Below are 6,717 nucleotides of genomic sequence, written 5' to 3'. Positions count from 1 at the left end.
TACATATTTGTGGTCATAAGTGGGCGGCGCCACGCCCATTATTCAAACACTTATAATAATCAAACTTTCTGCTAAGCGACTATTGCAACCGTCGATTTTGAGTGAATTAGCTTCAATGACTACTGCTTTATCGTAGTTTTCGTCATTCTGTAAATTACAGTTACATATATGGGAGGTGGGCGTGGTTATTGTTCATTTTCAAGGATTTTCAACAGATTTTTTAGTTGGGCCCTAAGCAAGGCTCTAACCGATTGGTAGGGACTGGTAAAGCGGCTATTGAGATACAGCATTTCATCATAAGTGGGCGGGGCCACGCCCATTTTCCAAAAATTTGACAATAATGTTAGTTTTTATCATAATTCCACCTCACATACTAATTTTCAACAATTTCTATTGAATATTTACTGAAATATTGTAGTGTTTGCATTTTTCGAAAATACCGTTACATGGGGAAGTGGGCGTGGTTACGAACGAACGAATTACTTTTAAACACAAGTGCGTGTGTTTATTCGCAGCTCTTTGTTTACGCGAGAAATGCATGAGTCGCTTAAACAAGTACCTTGGGATGACACTAGATAGAAGACTTACCCGGAAAAAGCATATAGAAAACAAAATTTCTCAAGCGAAACTAAAATAAGCAAGCCTTCAGTGGGTTATAGGACACAAATCTAAAGCCGTTTTCGTTTCTACAAAAAATGTTGCCTTCTCTTTACCTTATTCTTAGTATTTGTGCGTAGAGATCAAAGAGAAGGTAGCCATTTTTGGTAGAAACGAAAACGCCATAAATTAAGCCCAGATAACAAGATGTTGATTTTTAATATAATGACTAAACCATGTTGGGCATATGGAATCGGGCTTTGGGGCACAATCCCACTTTGAACAGACTTCAAAGACTGCAGTCGAAAATTGTATGCGCCATATGCGGTGCACCATGGTACATAAAAAAATACGAATATCCACAAAGATCTTAATATAAAAGCAGTGCATGAGGATATAAGAGGGCTAAGCACGAGTTACTCAGCTCGGTTAATGAACCATCCAAATCGAAACAATCGGAAACTTGTCCTTTCCGACCGAACACAGCCTACTGGATTGTAATTACTTAAATACAGCGAAACGTAGGCAGCGCGACTCTGGAACTCATACTTTCAGACCGCCTGCTCAGCACGATATCCAGGGATCCTGCTGCTCGGAGTCTTGTCTATTCCGACAGCCGCAACCTCTGCAATAAATATATATGTAAAAAAATACAAAATTTCTAAGCCATGCCGTAGAAATCTTAAATTGAATGGTAGTTTGCAAGATTTGAAAACTCATTCGTGATGTCAGAGGTGACGATACCCTAATAAATGAAATAAGTCCCAAAATTTTCAGGTCGAAATTTCAGTTGGTTGCGTCTCTATGGCCCTTAAAATTTTATAAGTTTTCATTATTTTTAAGTGGAAAAATAAAACTCATTAATAATTAAGTACAACAATGATTAAATGCTGATTGAAATTATTTTACTCATAACGATTACCGTCCCTGTATTTAGTTTCATATACTGCAATGAACAAAGTGGTAAAAATATAATATTGCATACTTTTAATTCGCGAAATATTTACTAACTCGCTAAAAGTCATACCAAATAGATATCATCTATTAAAGAGATGGGTTAAGTTCAAGAGCAATCGCAAGTAGGCGGTTTGCGGTACAATTCTGAAAATAGCGGGATGGGCTGGATCGGGATTAAATACTTAGTCCCGTGGCCATATCTATTTCAGAGTAAGTCACCGATTCCCACGGTTCGCAGTATATAATGATGAGATAGAGAAAAATCCTATTGGAATTTTAGGCGTAAGTTGATTGAGGAATAAAAATTGTAGCTTCTCTAAGCTCTAACAAGTTTTGACCAACATTGTTTTCAAGATGCCGGTAATTTCACAATCTTCTGCTTCGCGAAAATCAAGTTTTACATTCCCTGCGACCGAATTACACTTTCACATTCCGCTTAATGATGTGTTAAATTTTTGACGCCTTAAACTAAGCGATAACGGAAATTATGAACTCCTTAAAAATCCGTGGGCACCGGATACTACCTTTAAATTTCCGCCTTCATTTCAAAATTAAGAATCGAAACAATTCTACTTAATTCCAATTCAACAATAACGGTATGATGCTGAGAGATCTGGTTCAATTTGTGAACCGTCTGTAAAATCACGAATAATCAAGCTTCTTCTTCTTCTTATTTGACACTGTAACCGCCTAAGCGATTTTGGCCGAGTTCAACAAAGCACGCCAATCGTTTCTTTTCTGCACCAACTGACGCCAATTTGAAATTCCAAGTGAAGCCAAGTCCTTCTCCACCTGGTGTTTTCATCGCAGTGGGGCCTCCCGTGTGGTAGTGCGCATCTCGAAATACTCGACTACAGGGTAGGCATGCTTTTCATTTCTCCCAATTTAAATAAAATTACATTTACACTATTGTATTTTGTTTGTAGCAATAATTAAATAAAAATAGATACCGCTCGCGACTTTTGGCCAATAAATCGATCTGCCTATTACATATATCAGTAGTACGTAAGTGAATCTCTCTGTGTATAAATTGTATAACATATTCACCTTTCGTTTGCTTCCCATCTGTGTGGGGCATCCACAATTAGGCATGCAGCGCAGAAGTGGAACACAGTTACTCCGATAAGATTGTATTGCAGGTGTTTTGCATAATTGAATTTAACATAATCTCGCAAGTGTGAACAATCTACAGCAATCATTTTCTATTTTATGCGTTTGTGGTTTTATTCATTTTGTATTATTTAACTCTATTATTATTGCATTGTTCAGTTAACAAAACAGGATATAAATTCCTGTGCGCGAGATTAACATTTAGTTAAACAATGTCTGATGCATGTTTAAACATACATATGTACATTAGGGCGGTTAGATTTTTTTTTGACTAACCGCGTATAGCATTGGAGGATTCTATGTGTAATTATAAACAAATTTTCCGAAGAAACCATGGGTCTAAAATCAATTTCTAGTTTGCTAAATTTCGAAAACTATAAGTGCAAAAACTCCTTATAGCATGATTTTATACAAAGTTTAAGCACTTCTTTACGATATTATGTACAGCGAAATACTAAGAAACATATTTTCGCAATTCCGCAAACTCTAAATTTATTTTTGACGCATGGTTTCTTCGCAAATTTTCTTAGAATTACGTATATGTGCTATGCGCGCATAGTCGATAAAATTTCCCATTCAATTTGACCCACCCTAATGAACATTCATATATGTGTTTTGCATACAAGAAACACCTGCGTGGGAAAATTCTACATACATAATATTGGTTTAATGCTTGTATAACTGCTGTAAGTTGGCTTGGTAGTAACTTTGTGAAGGTCACCGAGCTGCGGAGAATACTGGTAAGTACATAAAGCAAATGCAGGGAAATTTATGCGCCATACCAAATATTATTACATTTTATAGAATATGTTTGTACAGTGAAGCCCGCTTAAGTACCTGACCCGCTAAAGTAACCAACATTTTTGGGCACCGTGAATTTTTTTATGTAATCTGAAGAAAATCCCTCTCTTAAGTACCTCCCCGCTTGTTTGCCCAACATGTCTAGGTGCCTAAATTTTTCGTGCTCCATTTACCATTTTACTTATAACTTTCCCCTTTTAAGTGCTCTTTTAAAATTTCTTACAATATTTACATATTTTGATATTCAGTGGCAGCGCTACACAATCGATATTAATTGCTACCGTCAGTGTAACAACATACAAGTTTCAAATGGCTGAAAATTAACGCTAGATATCTTTTAGAATTTGTTGTCCTATTTGCCTCCATATAATGTATAAACACAATTTATTTTTATGTAAAGAAACCCTTCGGCTAAAAAATTCTAAAAAATCAACGGTAATTTTTAGCCACCTGAAACTTGTTATACTAAAATTGAATGGGGTATAAAAACTTCTGAGAAAAAAGTTTGAAATTTTTATGAAAATTCGATGAAGCTTTATATGGTATTTGTTGGGGAATGAACTCTAGTTTAATTGAAAAATCTTAAAAATTAAATAATATTAGCGGCTAACAGTATAATTTTGTATTTGGTCCAAACTGTATGTATGTGTAAATAAATATGTTTAATTAATGACTTTTTAAAGAATTGAATAATTGTAAAAATTACATAAAATTGCTGTATGCGCTTTTTTTAATAAAGTTTCTCTTTATGTTTTTTGTGTTTAAATAATGCTACGATCTTGGTTTTAAACTACGTATACTTCATTAAATTTTCATTTTTTATTCAAGAATTTATTTATGTAAATTGACAAGAAGATGTAACTACATACAACAATAATTGTGTTCGCTTAAGTACCCGCATCGAGGTCCTTAAGCGGGTTTTTTAAGTTTACAACCTGCCTAATTAACTTAAAGAGCTGTAATTTTTAAGCGGGTTTTACTGTACCATATACCTCTTATTTTTGGATGTATCGGGATAAGAAATGAATGAATCCCAACGTGCTTTGGCTTAAATTTTATTTTGAAAGTATTGAGATCAGGAAATTTGACAGTTTTCCTCTTAGGTAGACTTTTGTCTTTCGAAAGACTGTGGTGAGTTAAAAGGCAATTGCCAGAATTGCCCCGTAAGATTGATTTTGCAAATTTGGAATTGAAAGCGTTTAAAACATTGTGCGACAGTTAATTTTACACACGAAAAAATCAATATATTTACAAAACTGCGGGCCAAATATAGTAAAACTGCGGTTTTATATTGTTTGTATGTTTGTAATTAAATTTGTTTGTGTATATAAATAGAAGTTTTTGGGTTTAAGCAAGAATAAGTTTTCTGGTATCCTTTAAAACGATATCAATTTAAAAAAAATCGGTTTGTAATTTTTTTTCTTTAAAATACTTTTTTATAAAAAAGGTATTTTTTATTTTTGGTTTGTGTTTTTTCTCTAATTTTTATATACGAAGTACACAAATATGCATACCCGAAGAAAGGGGGTTTAATCGTCTTTACAACGATATAAATTTAAAAAAATCGTTTGGTAATTTTTTTTGTATTTTTTTTTTATAAAAAAATATATTTTTTCCTTTTAAGTGTTTTTTCTCAAAGTTTTATATACCAAGTATACAAATGTGCATATCAAAAGAAAGGGGGTTTAATCACGTTAACAACGATATGGATTTTTTTTTTAAATCTGTTCAAATTGTTTGAAATATAAGGTTCTTAATTTTTGGAAGACCCGAATTTTGACCCCTTATAGCACCTGTAACATAAGTTTCTACGAAAAAGGTTATATTCCATTTAAATGAGAGCAAAAGACGGACTGCGTCTATATTTTCAGTTTTTTAGTTATTTACATGTAATAATAAAAAATAATTTTTAACCAAAGGCCCTATTTCGAACTTAGAAGGCCCATATCTCGATTTCGGAGGCTAACTTCGAAAAACTGAGAAATTACTTGCAGAAATTACAGAAGATGCACCACGTACAAATTTATTTATCTTCAGCGGACGTAATATTACAACCTGGCCAACAGCTAGTGATAGAACATACGAGTACCGAGTACAGAATATCGATACTTTTCATAAGTACATAGTAGTATCGAGAACTCGATACTTTTGACAAGTACTGAGTAAATATCGCAAATGCCGAAAAGTATCGACGAGTTAAGAACTGTTTTAAGTATTTTTTTTTTAATTACCCAATAAATATTGTGGCGAACGTTCGAATATTAATGAATGTTATGAAAATGAACATAAAGCTCATTTACTTCAATACTGCCAAAACTCAAAAAACCGAAACCCCGAGAAAAACTCCTTTAAAGTTTTTAATTCACATATCGTCACCCTCATGCCAGAAGCATGAATGTGCAAATTTATCAGCTTTGAGTTATTACGTTGACTTGGTTGACCTTTGGATGTTCTATGTTATACCAAAACACAGAATACTATGCGTACACGGAAAGCACATATCGACCCGCAAAATTATCGTATGTTAGAAAAACCAAATTTTACAGGAAAGTATTTTTTGTATTTTTATCTGCTTTGGCTAGCACCATCAATACCAAAATTTAGATTTGCTGAGATAATTGAGAAATATAACTAAACGCAAGATTTTTGTAGAAAGGTCTCTACATTCTAATTTCTTAGCACATATGATAATTTCACCCACAAGAAAAAAATCATTGTTACATACGATACAATTTACAGTCAATTTTAGGGGTAGCTATTGGGATTTAAGCCGTAATATTTGAACAGGTGATGCGTTGTGGGTTGTAAAACGAAGTTGCATCAAAAAGTCAATTTCGTAAAAAATTTAACATACGATAATTTTGCGCAATGATAATGAATGGTGGAAGAGGGTGGTCTTCCGACTCGAGAACTTGGCCACTCTCCAGCATAAGGCAGCCGTCGTTAACCCATGTGTTCTACCTTCGTTGTGAATTCGAAATCTAGCCCATTCTTGAAGAAAATTTTTACGAAAGAGAACTTATATTTCCTATAGAGAATGGGCTTCACCCCATTTGCTTCTCGTCTTCTACATTTGCATTTTATTTTCAAAGTAAAGTTATTTATAAATACATATACGCGTCAAACAATCATAAAATATTTGCTTTTAAAAACTTGAAATAAGCTTTTTGCTATACACATTTAATTTACGCATGTAAAACTAATATTGTTGGAAGTTAATTCCAAAAACTCCTTTAGATCAGATTAAAACTA

The sequence above is a fragment of the Rhagoletis pomonella genome, unplaced genomic scaffold (genome assembly GCF_013731165.1).
Source record: "Rhagoletis pomonella isolate Grant_MI unplaced genomic scaffold, Rhpom_1.0 Rhpom_scaffold_00008, whole genome shotgun sequence".
NCBI classification, from domain to species: Eukaryota; Metazoa; Arthropoda; class Insecta; order Diptera; family Tephritidae; genus Rhagoletis; species Rhagoletis pomonella.
Note: the sequence above shows the minus strand (reverse complement) of the source record.